This window comes from Perca fluviatilis, chromosome 23, assembly GCF_010015445.1.
Source record: "Perca fluviatilis chromosome 23, GENO_Pfluv_1.0, whole genome shotgun sequence".
NCBI lineage: Eukaryota > Metazoa > Chordata > Actinopteri > Perciformes > Percidae > Perca > Perca fluviatilis.
In genome coordinates this window covers 17,692,991-17,714,804 of record NC_053134.1, presented here as the reverse complement: position 1 = coordinate 17,714,804, position 21,814 = coordinate 17,692,991, and the positions used below count along the sequence as shown (strand labels likewise).

The 21,814-nt window shown below is 40.9% G+C and overlaps 1 long non-coding RNA gene across 4 annotated transcripts in view; it reads right to left on the bottom strand.

Annotated features, from left to right (window-relative positions):
* Positions 1–21,814, bottom strand: part of LOC120553790 — a 198,056-nt gene that overhangs the window by 85,443 nt on the left and 90,799 nt on the right. The window contains exon 4 of one of the 4 annotated variants that reach the window (XR_005638205.1): positions 11,901–12,031. The exons of the other annotated variants lie outside the window; for them this stretch is intronic. This is a non-coding gene — a long non-coding RNA (uncharacterized LOC120553790). The remainder of the gene's footprint in view (positions 1–11,900; positions 12,032–21,814) is intronic. 4 annotated transcript variants of the gene reach the window in all.

The following is a 21,814-nucleotide window of genomic DNA, read 5'->3' as shown; positions in this document are numbered from 1 at the left end:
AGCTAAGAGACATATTGTTTTGTTTTTTTAGGATGTTGTTTTCACTCTTTGGCATTCATGTTTCCACGAAGGATAATTGGAATGCACACCTCCATATTCAATATCCAAAGTGGAGAAAAACAGGGAGGGTATTGGACTGCAAATCAAGTGTTTATAGTGTCTGGTTCTTGTGTCTTTGTGCTTGGTATGATAACAAAGGGTTTGTGTAAACTGCAAGAAAATAGGGTGCCATAACTCCACAGGAAGAATTCATTGTATAATACACTGAAATGGTTCTTGGAAGTTAATTTTATTGATGTAATCTTTGTTTTATGAATCTTTCAAATGATGCGTGTATTGTATTTGTGAAAATGGATTTCTTAAATTGCGTAGATCAAGCATAAAAGCAACGGATCAAAAATAGTGCTGTCTTTTAGATCAAAATCTCTGTCCTCGAGGGTCTCAAATGCAAAAGCAACCTCTACCCTAAATAAACATCATCACAAAGACTGGTCAGACATAAAAGAAGATGAAAAAAGGACATGTGTCAAATACAAAATCATGTTTCCGGTGTTGGAAAGCAGAGTGCAGTGTAAACGGATCAGGGACCCCTCAAAAGCAATTACTGCTTTGATTCCCATAGCGAAAAACAGGTGTCAGAAGATCCAAACCTCAGAGGTCAGATTTCATATTCTATCTGTTGTTTGAGTCTGCAATAAACCAAGTTTGAAATGTTCATGACAGGGGAGATGTTTTTATGATTTGTGAGAGCACCGAAGTGAAGTTAAAATCTAAACAGTTTGACTTGGAGTGAAATATGGTGTGTGCTGCAGATTTTCAACAACAAAAATGAACACGCACACTGTTGTGTTGCTGCAATGGGCAGAATTCTACATCATTTACAACTTCAAATGAATTTCTTCTCACATCTTTTTTCTATATCATAAATTCAGAATGGCAATAAAACAATAATATAAGGGCAGATTGTGTGCAAATATTATTACAAAAATGATGAGATGTAGAAAAAAAAATCTCTCTATATATATAAGTTTGGTTGCATACTTATCACAATACATTTGATAAAGGAAAAGTCTGGGGTGTTCATTTGATCACAGTTCTGATGATTTTCAACACATTAAAGTGCACGTACTAAGTATGTCTGTAAAGTCGAATGTATATACTGTATGTAAGAAAGAAGCAGAAAATGATGTGTACTGCAGTTCTATCCAATGAAAACCATGTATTTACTGGGGCTGTCGCTTTCTCAAATTAAAAAAAAGAAAAATCTAACCAAAAAAACACCAAATATATATAATAACAGTTGAAACTGAAATGATAAGGGTCTTATGGTGGCTCCTGAATTATTACCTGAACTCGATGCCCTTTCTTGAAGAGGGGGGCCTGTGTTAAAATGTTGTTTTGATCCCTTTATTATTTCAGTTTTGTATTATACTTAGATTAGTGCATATTGTAAACATGTGTGTTTCATTAAATTGACTGACACACAGCGAGAGACAGGGCAGCAGTCCAACAAAGCACGGAAGGTGTGTCTGGGGCTAAAGGGGAAATAAAATAAAGTTGCCGTGAGCTTTGTACCAGATGTATACCTAAAAGGAATAGTGGATAAATAAGGGGCCCATAGCTTATGTTTGCCCCTGGCCACCCAAGCAGGTTAAACCCTGTCACTTTCCAGATAGAAAGTGATGAGTGTTGAGTATTCACCCTTAAGCAAATCCATTTGAAGGTATATTACGTACAACTGATGTATCAGTGTGTATCTAATGCACAACATGACAGCTTTTTCATCAGACAGACGAGATGGCTTTACACATCTGATGGATGTGAGAGCCGCGGCTTGGTTATAGGGCAGCCATAATGACCAACAGTGAGGGTGCGCCGTTCCAGGCCACAGCTTTTGATTCCCTGTACAATTCCACGGCGACATTACATTCCCCGTGTGCAGAAGTTGTATCAAGGTCGTTTCAAATCACCCCCGTTCCCATTAAAGCGACAAGTTCAAACCCGATGCATCCTGGCACCAAAGAAGACGACATAAATTAGCTTGGCTGACGAGTGAAAAAAAAAAAAAAATAAGGCTTCCGAGTAGGTGGGAGAGGGGGGGAAGAAAATAGTTTTTCACCCTTTAATGGAGCCGTCAACAATCACTTTTCAGCAGAGAGATGGTGTCACAAGGCGGATGGCGGTTTTGTGGTCTAAGGCAGAGGGGAAGCATCATTACCATAGAAAACATTACAGCCAACGGCGGACATCCAGGCCATCAAAGATGATCATCTCATAAATTCCATGCACTGTATAATAGGCCTGTCACTCTTGAAGGCTGAAGGGAGAATAATGCCCGCGGCTAATTTTTATCTCCCACAGTGGTTCTAGTGATTACTGCTAAATAGGCCTCAGCTTGTTTAGCAAACACACACCGCGGATGCAAAACCACAATGTGGTGGGCAGCTTCTTTTTTTTATGGCCACTGTCCGAATCCATATGTCCCTTTAAATGTCCCATGTCTTATCATTGAGGCAATAATTTGATGAGCAATTAAAGCAAGGCCGTCGTAAACAACCGCTCGGCCAGCTCGATGTGTGGCACGTCCAAACGGGAGAGACCGCGGCCCTGCCACCGCTGCTTAAGTGCCAGCGGTGGGTAATCAGCCATTGGCAGAGACCCTGGATGGGCAATCGTGACAGCGGATACACACTGAAGGTGTTTTGTAAGGCCTTACGAATCCACACACAGCCACGTAAAGCATGCGCACAAACACACACATGGGCCGAATAACAATGAGACGTTAATTAAGAACAAGGGCCGGCTAAATAAAAGACTCTCCTCGTCTTAAAGGTCAGTAATAATGTCTTTGTCTCTGAAAACATGGACTCAAGACAATGTTTTGGAGGGAATATTTCTAGCGGGGGCATTAGACAGGCAGTTTCCCCCTTCTCGTTAATTACATGATTAAGCTCTGCTAAGGTTAAATATCCATTCAAAGCCCTGCATTGCTAATTGGGACACAAGTGATGCTGCTGTCTGGACTTCATCTTCTAGTATTCCACACACACACACACACACACACACACACACACACACTTAATAGGTTACATCATGTCATTCTACATTTTAATTTTGTGAGCCAGGAAACACCCTGTTGTGGCACCACATTTAACACAAAAAAGCATTTAGCTAAAGCGCTTACCCAGCAGTGAGTGCTGCAGTCAAATCACTTCTGCAGTAAACTCACAGTTTATAGACCAATACCATGAGGTACATGATATTGACAAAATGTCCCTTTCATTCAAACACTTAAGCAAGGATGTGACTTTAGTTTTGGAAGTGAAAATGATGTCAGTGAAGCTTTCCTGTATATATTATATATTATGAGAAATTGGTTAATGTGCTTCCCATTATAGGGTTAGTACAACAAAAAGGAACAGGAAATGTTACGTAAATCTGACTGATTCTTAATAAGTAATGAAGGCCTATTAGCATTTCATGGCTGTACTTTGATTGATTATAATTAGAGTATTAACTGTAAATAAAAACACAGATTTTCTTTTCTTTTACCACAAACATGCACAGGAGGTAAAACACTTCATTCGGCCCCAAGTTGTGACTGTAGTCTTTCTCTCAGGCTGAGAGAAATTATTATTATTAACACATTTATCCACCTTCTTCTCTAAAAGATTGTGGTCGCTGGACAGGAGGACTGCATGTATGGAAAGATCACTGGAAAAAAGATATAAAACCTAGTAGAGCAGTGAAAGACTATTTGACTTGAAGATAAGAGCATGTTAGAGCACTGGGTACACACTGTATGTAATAGGGATGAAGAGGAGAACTGAGCTGATTCATGAACAGTAGTGTCTGCCTGTCTAAGTGGTTCTCACGCACATAAAAGCTTTCCCTCACGTACTATGCTTTCAGTAGATATTCCAAATGTGCACACCTTTCACCAAAAAAAAAAAAAAAAAAAAAAAAAAAAAAGAGATTGAAATGAAGCCTGCACTTACTTCCACCTTAATCTTTTTTTGCAGTCTTTAAACATCTGTCAACTCTTCACGACAGCTTTGTTACAGGATGTCTTCGCTCACGCCGGAGAAGAATCATGGAATTTCAAACATAGATGAATGGCCTGTGGGGAGTGGGCGTACAACTGAGAGCTAGCTACAGTATACGGACTGAACTGTAATGAGCACCGTGAAAGGCCCGTGTGGCCGGCTGAGTAGCACCCTCTGTACTCCTAGTGAGCGGCAACTTAAGTTCTTCATTTCAACGGAGTAATGAAAGGGAAACCATCAGAGTTGTCCGTTACCCCTCCCCTTTTTGCTTCTGCTGCTTCACTTGAGTCCTCGACAGAGACAAATAAACTTGTTTAAATGGAGCAGAAAGCATTCGGAGGGGGAAGACGAATAGGGCACACACTCGCGCAGTTTGGGAATCCACTTTCATCTCTCACTATATAGAAATATAGCCCCCCTCGCTTTCTCCTCTCTCCCTCTTGCTTTCCCCTCTCTCAGGCGAACGGAGGGATGGTGATCTTTTCAAAAGGTCATTTGAACCATTTGTCTTATCTCAGAGTTTCTTCACTGAGATGGCAAGCACACAAGAGAAACTTTGCCTCGGGCTTTTGGCTTTGTACATTTCATAGCCGGGCAGCGAGAGCCCGGGCAACACCATCCTCTTCTCTTCGGCAATAACGTCTTACTTCCTGTTATTAAATTATGACGCGCTGAATATAGCACTGTTGATTTTGGTCCCCCGCCCTCTCAACAAGCAATCAGCAAAAGCAGGGTTGTAAACAATACTACCTTATGAATAGCTAATGCAGACCCCTGATGGTTGACTACACTCATGCACCCACCCGTGTACTTTGACCTGAGTTTGAATCTGGCTGTTTCTGGCTAGGCTGCCACGACTTGCCCTTTTCATTCCTGCTGCCGCGTCTGTAAACACTAACAAGCCACAGAGAACGACCGGGTTTGCCTGTTCACTTAATAAAAACGAGTGAAAAATTACTGTGGGCCGCTGCTGCCGCTGCCGCCTGCGCCCTACTGCGAGCACTACTTGAGTATTTACCTGCTATTATGATAAACGAGTGCTGATTATTACCCAGGGTGCACTAGGGACGGCAGTCATTACAGCAACTTCCTGTTTCTGCTGCAGTTAGCCGGTTGTCCTCTGTGTTATTCACTAAACACCTGTGCTGGACGCCTCCGGCTTTTGGCAAAGAAGGATGAGAAAATGAATATTGATGAACAGAATGAGCTACACTACAAAACACACCGACTGCAGCGGAGACACATTAGCCCTACTAATAATTGGTTTAGAATTGAAATGATTGTTCTATTTGTTCTACACAAATCTTTCTGAGATTTAAAAATAAAAATAAAAAACAGACCTGCTGTATCACACAGTAAAATATCATCTATATAGACAAATATTTACTTGCAAAATGACATTCTGCTGTAAGAAACACGCCAAGAGTATTTAAGAACGACACAGATTGGTCTGCATTATTTCAGTATTGATCTACTAATTGTTTAGTCTGTATCTACACAATGTCAGAAAATAGTGATAGAGACATTTCCCAGATCCAAAGGTGACATCTTGAAATAGTTTTTTTGTTGTTCAATTAACAATTCCAACACCTAAATATATTCAATTCACAATCTTAAAATCGAAAACAGCATGAGCTTGTGGCAAACTCTGCACATACATCGTTCTGCACGAGAAATTCAAACATGAACTAAGTGTTCATGCTTTTAGTCTGGATAGGCAAAGAAATTATATTTATGGGTACATTTTTTTTCCTTTTTTTTTTCTTTTACATTTTCTGCATTCAGATTGTGGTACTCCACCTTCATGCTAATAATGAACGCATATGCCCTGGATCATTATGGAACAGCACAGCGGGAAGGTGAGAATAGAAGCAAATATGTGAGAGTTAAGAGGCGGGGGCAATGGCGCAGCCAATCAGATTTTAGGACAGGTCAACCTCCTCTCCTCTCTCCCAGAACTCTCTCAGTGAGGCAGGCCACGATGACAAGACGCCTTCAATTAACCTGCTGCACTCTGGCCAATGACATTTAGGCTCAAGCACGATCTGAATCACAACTAGCTTCCCCCTCTGTGCTCAGAAGTGTTCCACTTCTAATTGCCACCTCGCCAGTAACAAGAGCCTGAAAGTGAAAGGAGCACTGGCACACAAAGGGCTTTTTCATCACATCACGCGAGGAATGCATTCACTGCATGTGTATGCACATGGCGTTTGTGCACAGCCTCCCTATCCTCACTATACCCACCTCACGTGAAGTTACCCACAGCGTTCCTGGCAGACCATACTGCTCTCACAGCAGCCCCAAAACTGAAATATTCATCTTTAATAAGATGTTTACAGCACATGATTTATTTTGATACTCCTATGCCTTCTGTTGAGAATATTTGTTGTTGATGCTATGTTATGGAAAGAGAATATCCATACAGCTCTATCTGTTACATCCAGACATGTTCCCTTCTGTTTTCTCTCATTGATTTTGGCTGATAGTGCCACCAAGTGGCTGCACTGTCTTGCTTTGCAGAGGATAACACTGCAGTCTCCTCTCCTTTTCATCTTGGCCGGCATGGTCTAAGTGCTGGAACGATTCGCCACGAAGGGAGTCAATGTGCCTTTTTCTTTATGTTCGAGGCAGCTCAGCGGCTGTCATCTACAATTCATCCATATCACGTGTGCATGTGTGTCAGTCGGTTCAACATGACTTTTAGGGCTGTTGAAAGATGTGCTGCTGATTGTTGAGTAGCTGCTAGATTGAAGAGCAGTCCACCCACATCAACCGCACTCTTCCTCTCACTCTCTCGGGCCTCCGTCTCCCGGGATGGAGAGGTGGGCAAGAGTGATATATATGAGCCAGCCTGAGAGAGATGAGAAGGACCTGCCATTCCCTGTCAAGAGGTGACGTTGCGAGGCGAGAGGTTACGCACATTGAAATGCCATTTTTCTGCAGTTTACTACCTCGCTCCCGCCACTACCTCCGGGGCCGGGATGAGAAATGCGACCTATGAAAAATGGCTCCCATTACAGGCTTGACCCCAGCTGATCTTTGCTGTTGACCCCCACATCTTATAAGTGTGACCCATTTGCAATGTCTCAACCTTTCCACTACACACGCACGCGCGCACGCACGCACGCACACACACGCACACACACACACACACACACACACACACACGCGCGCATGCAGAAAGACTCACACATCCACTCCCTTTTTTTCCCCTCCTGCGGGTGCCTTTAGATTAGTAATAACCATCTAGCTAGCTGCCAATAGGTCCGTGGTGAGTATCTACCGCTAGCCCTTTTCTAAATCAGTATAAATGGCTTCACACCAGAGGACAAAAAATTAATCTTGCACTAATCACTAGCATGGACTACTTACTGTACCAGGTACGATACATCAGCTGGAACTGGATCTATGCTGGTGAATGAATGGCATATTACCAACGGCACTGTGTGTTAACCACTTTTGGGGAGAGTTATTGTAAAAGGTAATTAGTTAAAGTAATTCACTTTGCTTCACAGACTTATTTTGCAGAAGTTTAAGGTATCTAATGAGATCCTTGCTGTAGCAGTATGGCTTGTACTCCCAAGTGTGCTGTTATGGTTGCAAATATCCCATTCAAGGCTATTGCCGTTTTGAACACAAGAAGCCAATTTTACTCATATCAAAACACATGAATGGTCTTTTTTAGAACAAGGAACATCATCTCTGCCCCCGGGTGCTATTTTAACATCTTTTTTTCTAATTTAACCTAAAATGTAAAGCAAGTCAATGCTTTTGTTTGTCTTAACACCCACCTCACATACAAAGTCCAAATTCAGAGAATTTTTTTACGGTTACACTCGGTTGCTAATACAGACTGTATCTTTATGTGGTTTACTTTTCTACTCTAACTCTCTAACTCTATGGCTCCTATAGATATTGATCAGGACATAACTCTGCAAGACTTGGGCAAATAACCAGAGGCATCGCAGATAAACTTAACTCCATACCAGCTTTTAATAATAATTATGGCTGAGATCCTTTTTTTCTGTGCATATTTTAACACTGTTTTGTCCAATGCTGTATTTGAAAAAAAAAAAAATTAAGAATTCAATCTTCAAATGTAGGTAAGCGTTTTAGTCTATCTAGCTACTTTTAAAGCTTCGTTTGTCTTTCCTTTATACATGTTTTATTGGTCATTGTCCCCATTGTGTGAGAAGGCAGGAAATATAATGTGATTATCCTGCTCCCAACACTGCTTTGACTATCAAACAGAAAAGAGTGCAGTCGAGAAATGAGCATGTCCATCCATCTTCAACCGCTTAAACAAGAAGAATTCTTGAAGAATGGCGGCACCGTGACTCACAGCAACTTGGCACTGCAGAGTTCGATCACCGGTCTGGGCAGAGTTTGCATGTTCTCCTCGTGTTTGCGTGGTTTTCCTCCCACCATGCAAGACATTACATGCTAGGTAACTAGGACTACAGTTAAAAATTGGCCATCTGACTAAAACTGGTGCATTTACAGAAATGTTGATTAATGTGCATTGTCCTAATCAATCTTTAAAAAATTAAATAAAATAAAAAACATGTAAATACCTAAATCTAACAAGTTTTTTTATTCCACTTAGTGACAGTTTACTTCATTTCGTTATGTGTGACAAGAAGACATTTGGAGTGTCGGCAGAGTATATTAAAAGACCAGACCGAAAAGAATAAAATAGGAAATAGTTGAATTACTCTTCTATCTTTTCATCTAACAATTTCAGGATAAAACCTTGTGGTCATTCTCCTCTTAAAAGTGCCTGCCTGCCTGGCTGCACGTAGCAGTATACATTGTGCGTGGGATTTTTTACTTTCAACACTAAGACCAGTACAGCTTAGAGAGAACTGGCATAAGCTCTTTCTGTTCGCCTACTGAAAGAAATGTCATGTTCCTGCTTCTCAAATTATAGAAATGCAGTAACAACTGCCTGTACCATTCAAATAAACACAATATATAAACAAATAATGGCCATGTAGTGTAATAAAGGGACAGGCAGGATGAGGAACGTCCCTACATTAGCTCTGCTATCCTGCTATTCATAACGGCTACTCTAGCCACAATTGACAACTTGCTAGCTACATATGCAGATAATGTAGCAGATTTATTTCTTGAATTTACTTGAATTTCTTGAAACAGAGGGTCAAACAGTTAGAAAAAAATAGGCTTCGAATTTTTAACTGGCAACCGTCGATGCCAGCTAAAATGACCACTGTCACTGGCAGATTTGATCTGCTGTAGCTAGCAACTTATTAAGCTTTAGCTTTAAGTTGGCTGACTTTTTTAATTTCTTATCCTGACTCGTTTATAAGACGAACATTTTGTAAAAAAGGGGTCTTAAATATACACTTGAGGGATACAAACATGATATTGTTCTAAATAAAATAGAGATTGTGTGTCCCAGGCATCCACAGCAGTTGATGATCCATGTAAAAGACATAGAAATAAAGAAACAGGTTTGTTCTTGTATTGCAGCGTATAGTTAGCCCCAGTGTTTAGCAACCGAAAACACCATAATGGATAACGTTGGCTGGGGTTTGCTGGAGTGTAACTTCCCCAAATCTAATAATGGACAGAGCTGCTAACGTTAGCCTAAACTCTTATAGGATCCCGTACCTACAAACTACACAGTGTATATGCGACATGTAGTTGTGAACAGGGCTTTTGTAAATAAATGAAACACAGTTAATGATATGCTCCTTGACCTCGGAAGTGCTCAGTTACTGGTTGTATGCTAGTTAGCTGGGTATGCTAATGGCAGCAACTTATGTAAGAGCAGTAAAAAACACGCTGTTTGGGGTGGCCTCTAGCTCACCCAGTAAGAGCGTTCGCCCCCACGTAGGCTGAATCCTTTGCAGCGGCGCGGGTTTGAATCCGACCTGCGGCCCTTTGCTGCATGTCATCCCCCCATCTCCCTCCCCCTCTTACTTCTTTTTCAATCTCTCTAAAAAGAGGTACATGCCTTTAAGAATTCAGACTTCCTCTTGGTTAACCAAGCCCTAATCAGACTTCAATGTATATGATTAAATATAAGCCAACTGACATCAAATTATTGTGTAAATCAATGCCATTTAGCACATTACTTTCAAATGTGATGTGGGATAAAAACATGCTCTGCGCAGACTGTCGCTAAACAGGAGAGTAACTGTTTTACATATTTAACATATTAGTGATCGTTCATAAAGAGAGACACGCCGTTATTAGTGGAGACGGGAGACGGCGCTCAATCTGAGAAATCAAGGATGCAGCGATGTTGTTACACATTTATGCAAAACAAATCTGATCAGAAGTAACCTCCAGGCAATGATACAAAAGAAAATGCGTTGTGGGAGGAAGGCAAGCAAATACTTGATCAAAGTTAAGGAGAACGTCTGCATGTTGTGCTTTTCATCTACATCCAACTTTGCAGCCTGGCAACAAACATCCCACCAATCAAATGTATTCAAATTTGTATGTACAGTAGCACCTTCTGTTCTGCCAGGAATAGATGAGAGATGTCATCACCACTGTGGAAGAGTGTAACACTGCTGAGAAGGCAAAGAAAACCATTAGACATTTAATTTTAGTTATGACTGATGGTCATAAAACATCATTTATTTGCTCAACATTTTCGTAGCAAATAACATATTTAACAGTGGGTAGCTTGAAACCTGTTCTTGCTGAAAGATTGCAGCCAAAGCACTGATAAAACAGGGGATCAAGTGCAGAGTCAAGTATGGATAGTGACTAGTATGAGCCATAATCTTAAATTAAACCTACAGTATTTTATGCCACACCAACACAAAACTGTTTAATTCACCACAATATCTGCTATTTTCAGTGAGTATAGCCGACTTGCCCAACCCAACTAGACCCAATGATATTTAAAACAAACAATTAGATTCTCCAATGCAATAGTTAAAAAAAAAAAAATTACCTTTTGCAATTCAAATCGACAATCTAGAACCCCAGCGAGATAATTTTATCATCTCCATATTCATCCGCAGCAGTGTCAAAAACACTGTTCTCCCGCATGGATGTTATTAAATACATAAGTTTCCCGAGCCAATCCAAACACAAACCCTACAACTCAAGGACTTGAAGGTTATAATCAGTGGTTGCTGCCATAAGTCTATTTTCCACCATGCGGTCAGAACTGGTCAGGGTGACTGTGGTTAGCAAATGTATTTAACATTTTTTCGGAGAAGACAGATTTTAAAATTAACCGTTTGACCTGCATTCTCAAAAGGACTGTGACGTTGCCAGGAAACACTTTCATGACGCACATGTTTGAAATATGTCGAAATAGTCATGTCCTTTCTTTACTCTGTGAAATCAGTTAAAGGATTGAATTTGTGTTTATTCTTCTCGGGCAAAGGACATTTTTACAAGAGCGGAACATGGGTTTCAAGCAAGAGCAAAAGCGCATCGATTTAGAAGACTAGGTAGAAGGCACAAATCACTGACTTATTTGCTGGTGACTTAGTTGTTAAAGTAAATCCGCACAGCGAGCCGCAACATGAAGAAAAGGATGATATTTTCTCATTCTCAAACTTGACATTTCCATCAGTGCTTGAATGAGGTTTTATAGGCCTTTTTTTTTTTTGAACAATGATTTCAGATGTCAGCCTCATTCCCTTAAAGTCAACACACAAGATAATCTTTCTAGTAATTTGTAAAACTGTAATGCACTGGGAGTCGGCTTGTTCTCTGTCTTAGCGGAGGTTGATGTCAGTGGTCTCTTCTGGCCGGACTGTTCGACTTCTCGGATTCAGATATTAGTTTTTGTTGTTTTTTGATACTGTAGAATAACAGAATCCTTAAAAATAAATGCTTTTAAATCAAACCGAAACACACCTGTTGCGTTTGGTTTCCATTTCAACTCAGTGTGGGAGTCTTTACTGCGTTAAGCTGTCGTTGTCTCCTCTCATTTGATTTCTGGGTTTCACCAAGGGCAGGGCTTTGCAGACACGAGCTTCCAATATTCACTGTCGATGAATGAAAAAAAAATTATATTCGGGAAAGCCCTAGTTGATAAACTGGTCCCTGGCGTGTTAGCTCGACGCAGGGACTGGAAGTGTGGGTATGTGGTAACTGCAAAGTTGTCTTATTTATGTTTTGTTTTTTGTGTGTTCTTCGTTAGCTAGCTTACGTTACGATGTTAGCTACTAGTAAATCATTCAAGTTTTTTTTTTGGTCAACCCCATAGCTTCACTTTGAGGATGGGACTTCTGGGGCTAAGCTAGCATTAGCTCTTTCCTCCTGCATCAAGTCACTCGGTGCTTCTCATGTCGCTTAAATTGTTTCCTCAGTAGATCTCCTGGAACACACTGAACACAACAAAATTATGATATCTCACACAGCAGCATCAACGGCTGGATTTCTTTCTTTTTTTTTTCTTTGCACACAAGTTGATTAAAATGCCCATTTTTAATCCCCAGTCTCCAGGCTACTCGACCTGCAACTAACACCCTTCTTGTCCCTCGCTGTTCCCTCGTTATCACAGCCAGCTTCCCCCTCTCCCAAATGCCCTTCGTCCATTTCATGTGGTTTTTAATACACCACCTGCCTTCAGATGCCCACCTCGCATCTCATTACAACTTTGGAAAACAACTGAATGCCTTGGTGATTGTAACACGAGAATGAGCTTCTTAGATCATTGAAAGAACACGCAATTAATAGTAACACTTTGCGTGTGTTGGGACCACAGATTGGCCATGTGAGAGGGGTGCATTGGGGGGGGGAAAGTACATGATCACACGGGACAGATTATTAAAAAAGGAGAAGATACATCAGTCAGTAGGAAAAGTATAGTTCCCAAGTATATATCTGGATCTCCTTTGCAAAGTGGAGTCTCATCAAGGATAATGGAAAGTATTTCAAAGTTTTCAAAATATATAATCTGTTATATCAGTACAGAGTTAAATTAGCATAATGCTTGCTTTGGCAGCTGCATATTACATAAAAGCAAGCAGGCAACATGATATACATTAGGTCTTCAAGGGTCCACCTGAACTCTAGGATCCGAGACGCCTACGGGTTCAGGTCCCGTTCTATTGCGTAGCAGAGTTTGCTGCCAAAGACAGACAATTCTAACATAAAGACAACTTACATTTCTTTCTGATATTCTTATATTTCCACTTATCAAAGCACACAGCATCCTCTGCCTATTTTGGTACATAGTTTAGTGTCGGCCTACTTCCCAATTTCAACTAAGCAAAAAGATATGGTACTGTTAAGGTGCTACTGTATCTGGATCATGTGTGTTACCTAAAACAAGTTGTAGGGAGGGTTAAGTGGAGGATGAGTTGGAGGGATAATCATTCTCTTATTCTAGGTCATTCTCAAAATCCCTCATCTCCTGTATCATCCATCCCCTGGTCTTGAGGTACATCATGCTGTTCATCTTTTTCCTATACTACCTCACATTTTTCTTTATTTCACTTACAGGCCTGTCCACAGTGCATATATGCAGTCTGTGGTCAGTATACCAGTCCCTCCAGAAAAACGCGATGATGCGATCGCATAATTCAATGCATAATCAGCCAAAGTCCGCATATCTATGCGGGGGCCGCATTTTTTCAAATACGCCGCACTTTCGCTGAAAGAAAATTGACGATTTCCGCGCAAAATATGCTTGCATAACTTCATAATCCCCGCATTTTCGTTGCAAAAAAGTCACATATATCTTAGCAGAACATTCCCCTGTTGCCATGGGAACATTATGAAGTGACGTAATTACGCAAAGCAGGGTGTTGGGGGAATCACTTTTTTTTTTTTTCTCTTTTTCATCAAACCGCAGTTTTTGCAAGTTCCTGCAATTTCATTGACAAATGCATCGATTTATGCAATAAAATTGCATAAATATCCCACATATTCCATCGCATTTTTTAAGAAAACGTGCCGCATAATCAAGGACAATCACAAAAAAACTCTGCATTTTTCTGGAAGGACTGGTATACAGACGTAGCAACATTTTTCATCAAGTCTTCTTTAGGGTGAAATTAAATGAGAAACACTTTCCACTATTTTATTTGTTTCAGTGCTCAGTTTACGGCACTGCTCTCCTCTGTGATCGGATTTAAAACCCAAACAAACACAAACAATTTTTTTGCGAGTGGGCCTTTTTGAATACCATCCACTAGACCTCCCATTGTCTGAGTGGGATGAGACTCAGAGCCATGAGACAAGACTCTGACAACACTTCTGACAACTAAATCCAGTATGTGTGTGTTTGTGGGGTGGGGGGCTGTAGTTCTCAAATTCAGAGACATTTCAGGCTTGTTCTTGGAGTTCTTTTTTGTAAAGTTTCTGACTTCTTTCTAATAATGTTTTTTTCTTTTTCCCCCACTCCCTCTTTGCATTCATTACTGATTCTCCCACAAACAAACGTCTCCTCTCTGGCAGATTTGTGACTCTGATCCAGGGGCGTAATCTGTGAACGGCTCTGTCAACATAACCGGCTGCCTATTCATGTTTATCGCTACATTCCAGGAAGACATTGAGCGGAGAGGAAGAAGTGGGAATAGAGAGATGGAGGTGAGAGGGAAGGACAGACAGCACGGTGAATGAAAAGGGGGGAGGGGGGAGGGGGCAGCGACGGGCAGACGAGGGAATCACTCAATCGTTTCGGCGGAGGGAAAGAGGTATGAATATTCCAATTTTACCCTGCTCATTAGAGACGGCTGCCTCTTCCTTTGGGGGAAAGCGCTGCTTGTGTTTGCTTGGAGCCTGATTATTTGCATGATGTATTCCACGGCTTTACATTCAGTGATGGGAGGAAGATGGCATTCTGGCAGGCTGACAATGAGGCCTAAGGGGTGCCGAAGCAGGCGCAGTCAGCTTTATTCAGTTCAAAGTTCAAAGGCCACGCTTCTTTACCCCAAATTAGTCACCATTTCATAGTCACTAAAGCCCCCCTTCTAACAACTCTACTAAGGCTATTTTCTGAAAGGATAGGCACACTGAGGGGGGGGGGGGAGATTACTATTTTGGGACAACAGCTTATAGCTAATAATGAATTCATACTGCCAGCAACCTGACAAGTGGGTTTTCTACAATGCATTTTGGATGACCCAAGAAAGTCATATAGCCTCATTTCGTGGTCTTTCGGCGTGGAGAAAATGGCTGCAGTTGAACCCTTTGGGCAACATCACCTATCAACAGCCAATCATGCATTTTGACATTCAAATACATCCTGTCGATCACATTGTCATTAGTGCTGGAGCAGAACATTTGTTTCAAATGGGCAGGCAGACAGTCTGCAACACAATCAGGCTATTTGGCTTCTAATATGACAAACAAAACATTTTTTGCTGTTGGTTATTCTGTGTAATTTGATGTTATGTGTATACTTGCATATTTCTATTGTGTGCGGGCAGTGCATTTTAGTTTTTTTTTATTTATTCTACTTATTTTAATTTCATTTTTTTATCTTTATATTGGGTACCTCATCTTTTTGTTGTGCTTTTATTGTGTTATCTATTTATTCTGTCTTATCTTTTTGTGCAGCACTTTGGAAACCTTGTTTGTTAAAATCATGCTATATAAATAAAGTGGATTGGATTGGATTGATTGGATAATTTATCCATCATAAAGTGCACAAATTTCAAAAGTATTTTCATTTGTGTCCTTTTTTATGCTTATTTTGCTGTTGTATATATTTTCAGGGGGGGAAATCAAATATTAAGAAAACTAACAGATAATTGCATCTGAGCTGAAACTATTAATTGATTATCAATCAATTAGAAAATCAAATAGTTGATGGACAGAAGATGAATTGGCAACTATCGATTCATTTTTTTAACTCTTCTTCTAGCAGATACACTATCAACCATTCTCAGGTTCTACCTTCTGAGGATCTGCTACTTTTCTCTGTTTTATTACATTGTAAACGGAATAGATTTGGGTTTTGGACAGTAGTCAGACAAATTTGACAATTTGAAGACATCACCTTCGGTTCTGACAATTGTCTTTCCCTTTTTTCTGACATTTTATGGACCAAACAATTATTCGACCAATCAAGAAAAAAAAAAAAATAAAATCATTAGCTGCAGCCCTGGACCGCATTATGTTGGCCAGAAACTGCATTTACCATGTAGCCAGCTGGGTTTTGTTGAACACACGTTCCGTTACTCAAGGACTATTAGACAGTTTAAATTTGTATAATGTTCCTTTTCGTTCTGGAGATTATCCCTGTATGTCATATGACTGGGCTTACATTTCTTTGCATCGGGTGCTTTGCAGACAACATGCTGCCATTGTTTGAAAACGACGCCTCGTTTCCTCAGGAAGACTCCCTGCTACCTTAGTGGCAGCTAATGAATAAAAGAATTAAAAGTAGCCAGGTCCACATTAGTCTCACATTGCCAGACCTTCCTCCACAGCACTGCGTGGGGAGGGTCCGTCTAGTCCACACAGCATTCCGGGATGGGAGAAAAACATGCTCTGGTTTATTGGCATTTCTTTAAACCAATCACAATCGTCTCGGGCGACACCTCTGCAAAATAGCCTCGGGAAGGAACTTGTTTTGGTGGAACGTGTGTACGTTCAAAAGTTGTTTTAGTCGTGCAACAGAAAACTCAGATTGGACAGATAGTCTAGCTAGCTGTCTGGATTTACCCCTGCAGAGATCTGAGGAGCAGTTAACCGTAGTCCTCATAAATCGACCGGAGTTTAGAATGCCAACACAAAGAAAGCGGAAGGTGTCGGACAGCCAGCCGAAAATTAATGACATCCGGCAGGAATTTCCGCCGGCATGAAACGTCCCGGACATGAAACGTCATCGATACAGACTAGGTCCACACGGATCAGTGTGAGAGAACGGCCAACCCTCCACCTGCGACAACTGTCGATGATGTTTGTGCTTCCTTTGTGCTCGCGTTCCGAGAACACGTGATTCAAACATTTCCAGGAGCCAGCTCTGCACCTCCTCTCGCCGTTTCATCAACTCCACTGGATACCTTTAATGTACTGCATAATGAAATGCAGCAATGAGTGTGCAACAGCTTTAATCCTGAATACATACAAACCACGCACGTCATAGTGAAGCAGAGTGTGCCTGATTGGGCTTCACACATGAGCGTGATGCCTTCTCAGCGTGACATCCACCTTCCCTCGCCGACTCAACTCGCCCCTCTCTTTACGCCCTCTCTCTCTCTCTCCAGTCGACTCCACGCCTCACAGACTTTGCGGGAGAGCCTGCAGTCACATTAGCTCAGAGCAGTGACTTTGCAACTGAGACACCCCCCGTGGTACATCAGCTATCTATAGATTATAGCAGACAAACAAACTCTCTGGGTTTGTGTTTCTAAGAGGGAGGCAGATATTTATTCCTGCACATAACCCCCTGCTAAATGCACACTTGACGTCGGCACATAACGGCAATACAAGATATAGCGGTGTGGTTTCATTTGGTGGCCTGATGGCAGTTTATAAGTGACAGGCTATGAATCAGGGGAGATGGGGGATATATAGAGAGAGCAAGACATAAAGAAGTAGAGGTTGAGAGGAGAGGGGAGCTGTGAAGGTGAGAAGGGGAGCCAAGGAAGACATGAGGCAAGATTGAGAGGTGAAAGAGAAACGGAAAAACAGAGTTCAGAGGAGAAGAGAAAGAAGCTGTGGAGGGGAGGGTTTAGAAAAAGTTTGCAGTCAATGTTTATCATACAAGGGTGATACTAATGTGGAGGAAAGCAGTGTTGTAATGGGGATAAGGATATTCTTCGATTGATATGCATCACGGTATGCCAAATGTATAAAAGTTGTGTAGAGAAGAATCCACATCAAGTTTTTGACTAGAAGTTGCCTTCTGTTAGTTTCAGTTTACATTTCTGTCGGCCCGGACTCATTTAATATATGCAGTGAAGACTTGGAAGGGATTTAATAAAAACGTATTAAGTGTATGTTTTTGGTAAAATGGAAGTTATCACTATGTTGACATGTATTCCAGCTAATACTTTCCGGTAAAGGGGACTGATAGAGAGCTTCGTCACATGGTGCAACGGCAATCAACTGAAGCTCAATATACAGAACCATCTGAAGAGGCCTTTTATTGGAAACTGTTTGGAAAATGGCTGGGACTTAAAAAAAACAATATGATTGGTTGAACCGTCTCGCTATCATGTCCACTATTGGAGTTTTGAACAAAGAGTCGCAGCCGTCACACACACACCTAAACCACGCCCGTAGCTGCCAGTAGCTCCTCACCGGACACTGACTGGTTCGGTAAGCCAGTAGTTCAGACACACACAGACGCATTACTTGAAGCCTGACAAGATGGATTTTCGTGTGCTACGTGATCCTGCAAATTCTCGCATGATCTTGTGATATCGTAAGAACTCCCTACCCTGGAAATCCAGAGTTCTCGCGAGAGCACAATTTGAATGTGCTCAGCGAATCACTAAGGCATTCAGTAATGATGCTCATTAACTATGCCCTTGTAGCCGTGCTGCACCAATCACATCGGTGTATGTGCCAGAGGCGAGCTAAACAGATGACGACAGTTTAATCTACCAGTTAGCTCCACTGGTAGCTAAGCGTACGGGGCTCTGGATACGTCACCCCGTGTATTGTTGTGATTGGTCGTAGTTTTATCCAATTGCGTGCAGTGAGATTTTCAAATGCATGCTTGGTGCCGCTCCTCGAGTTGGGCCATTTTTATTACTCAGTGCCAGACCCTTAATCTTTCAGATTTGGGTCTGGATTTCCAGGCTAAGACCCCCCCCCCTCCCCAACCACCTAATTTCTCAGGTGTGTGTTCAGGACTGTGTGCAGCGTTAGGCTAAAGTCATTCTAGGCAATGATGTACATTAAGTGTATCTGACATGCAGCTGTCAGCCTGACTCTCCATTATCCCGGACTGAACACGAACACACACAAACATGAACACACACACACACACACACGTCTGGTGAACTCACCTGATCAACTCATTCATGTCTCTCCCTCAGTCTCTCTCTCTCTCACTCTCTCTCTCTTACACTCTGTCACTTACACTCTTGGGAATCAGAAGGGGACACACCTGCGGCTGTAGATGGCCTCACTAAACGGGCTACTAGGATTGCATTCAGGGACGACAGGGACGTCTTGTTATGCCTCTATAATCACAAAGGCAATGCTTAGGTCGACAGACTGCTTCGAAAGACTGCATCTGCGCTGCATTCAAATCCAAATTTAAAATGGCTGGTCTCATTTTTAATAAAAAAATAAAGGAATACAATATTTGTTGATTTGAATGAAAATCAATCACCCTATTGAGGCAATTTTTCGCAGTCACCGTCAGTATAAATCATGTTCAACTAACTGGAGGGGTGGCGCACTGGCTGAGAATGACATGTACAAGACAGCCACGTCTCGATCTTGTGGGCTTCTGTTGAATTGAACTGAGCAAGGCGGACGGCATGCGCACAGACTAAAGAGTTACAGCCATGAAACCACATAGCCCTCACAGTATCAAATCCAAAATTGAACGTTCTGCTCTGTCGCATGTTGCTTGTTGAGATGGAGACGGGGCGAGCAAGGGAAGGGAAGGAGTTCTTTGAATCTCTTAACCTTTACGGCTTGTTGCAGTATCAAGCCCCGCGGACAAGATCGGACGCTGACACGTTTGTCGAGGGATGACAAATTAGCTGTCCTTCCACATGCCTGATTGCCTGACCTTTATTCACTAAGTGGTGGTGGTGGTGGTGGTGAGATGGGCGGGTGACAGCGGTAAATGGTGCCCGTGTCAATGAGAGGGGCCTGCACAGGAAATCCACATTTCACCCTGTCAATTAGCATTCACAGTGAGAATGACGGAAACACAATCCAGAGCCGCGCATCTTACACATTTCTTCTTCTTTTTGACCACGATAATATTCGTTTGCATTCAACTGCATGATGATTACGGAGTACGTACTGTATTATCGGCTAAGGTTAGATAGTGTTTTAGGACACTTCATGTAAAAAATGAAAATGGAAACCAGTAATTTCTCTCTGAATAGAAAACAATGTGTTCTCTCTGCTGAACTTCCCATGGCTTCAAAAGTACTGGAAATTGGAATATGAGAGCACGTAAGCAGAGTTCACCAAAACACACACACAATGCTAATTAATAATTGGCTTTGAGAAAGGGGTGATAGTTTTGGGTTCTAAAATCTCTAAAACGTGGAAGAAATCACAACAGCTCATTAAGTTAAGTTTGAGTTGCAATGTCTTGTTAAGAATTTTGTTTCATTAAACTCAATGGTTGAGCCATCTTTAGCACTCATTTAAAGTATGTTAGGCTCAACGAACTTCCCAGGGGCTACTGCAATTTTCAAATTCAGACCTTTTAAGTGTCCATTATGTGTTTAGGTGCGCAAAAAACACGTTCAAAGGTAATCATATTTTTAGGTGTTGTTTTGAAGAGGTTTCTGAGGATTCACTGAACAAAATGGTAACCAAAAAAAGTGATGTGTTATATTTTAAAAGCATGCACAACCAATCAGGTTAAATGTCCACAATATTTAAAACAATATTAAAAAAGGTAGTACTGTTAACAATTACCGTTTTTAGCTAAACTAAATATTGGAAAACAAAATTTTTTCATTGCAAACTGTTGCCGAAAAGATGGATCTAATGTCATTCTACTTTAAAAAGGTTTTTAAAATTATTCTATTGGTATGATGTTTTAGACAGTAATAAGGTGACTCCGGGTGTTCTAAAACTGGTAATAATGATTTAACAAAGACAAATCCAGGCACAAGAACAGCAGCACTTGACTCGGATGACTGGATTTTCCAGACTGAATCGTTAACTCGTGTTAGAACAGAAGTTACAGTAACAATGGGTTGTAGAACACCACAAGAGACGATCAACTGTTGTGCTGTCTCATCACCACACACAGCAAGTCTGGTATAGTTCTGCTATGATAATCTATGATAAGCTATGATAAGGCATATTATATATATTTTTTATACAGTGATGTTTAAGAAATGTTCCATTGAAATGTTATGAGTAAAATGTTTTTATTTCTTGGGTGTTACACATTGCTCTATAAAAAGAAATGGGCATTATATATATATATATATATATATATATATATATATTATTTTTCCATTGCTTTTCACTGGGTGTGGGACCATTAAAGGATTACATTATACATTATTTCATAGATTGTCAAATGGAAAGTTAAAAATACAACACCCACACAATTGCTTACACTTAGTATCATAAAGATATAAGATGCAGGTGAACCACTGCAAAAACAAACACACAAACACACACACACACACACACACACCTCAAAGCCTTTATGGTTTTCACATATCAAAGTTTTTTTCCTGTAGAATTTACATCATTTTCATTCAGCATCAACAGACGCCAAATTGGGATCTTTCTATTCTTCTGGCAGCAGATACTGTATTGACAAGGACCAGGGAGGATGTTAGTAATTTTTTCATTTTTGTATTTAAATGACAGTTGTGCACTGAAAAAAATATCACCGTGTTCGTTGAGAGAAGAGTGTGCTGCAGCGGAGGTGTTAGATCACATCATTATTTGGCAGGCTGCTTCAACACCATAAAAAAAAAAAAAAAAAAAAGATTATGCAACTGCCTGTTTGAAAGCGAATAAAAAGTGATGAGGGCACAGGGGAATGCTACTAAAATGTAACAGAGTTAAGGGTCACCAAAAACACTATTTATTTATCTGTTCCAAGAAACCTCATTATTTCTTATATAATCAACTTATTATAATTAATTGTTCAGGCAAACGACACCATATAAATAAGTCTTGATACTGAAAATATAATG